Genomic DNA, 544 nt, shown 5'->3' with positions numbered 1-544 from the left:
CGGGTGATCGCGTTCGAATCTCGACAGCTCAAAGCTGCAGAGAAGAACTACCCAGTTCCTGACTAGGAGCTATTTGCGATGAAGTATGCACTTGTCAAGTTCAGGGCCCACCTGCTCGGCTCCAAGCCGTTTGTGATCTATACAGATCATCCGTCACTACGCAGTGCGACTCAGTCGCTCCACCTCTCGCAAAGGATGGCTAGATGGCTATCCTTCTTTGCGGAACAAAACTTCGAGCTGAAGTATAAGCCGGAAAGCAGAATGCTTTGGCTGATGCGTTGTCACGCAGACCAGACGATGAGCTTGCTCATGTTACAGCTGTAACGTCATCTGTGACGGATTTGATCCGCACCGCGTATGCGGGTGATGGGATGCGTATAGCGTTGCTTCGGGCTCTCGGGAGCAAAGAAACTGGAGACTCGGACAAGAAACTGTCACCAAGACTGCGTGCACGATTGCACCAATATTCGTTGAATTACGGCTTGCTATATTATAGCACCGATTCAACGGATACACCACGAATTGAGGTTCCTCCTGATGATGT

Source organism: Plasmopara halstedii (genome assembly GCF_900000015.1).
Source record: "Plasmopara halstedii genome assembly, contig: Scaffold_287, whole genome shotgun sequence".
Taxonomy (NCBI): Eukaryota; Oomycota; class Peronosporomycetes; order Peronosporales; family Peronosporaceae; genus Plasmopara; species Plasmopara halstedii.
Note: the sequence above shows the minus strand (reverse complement) of the source record.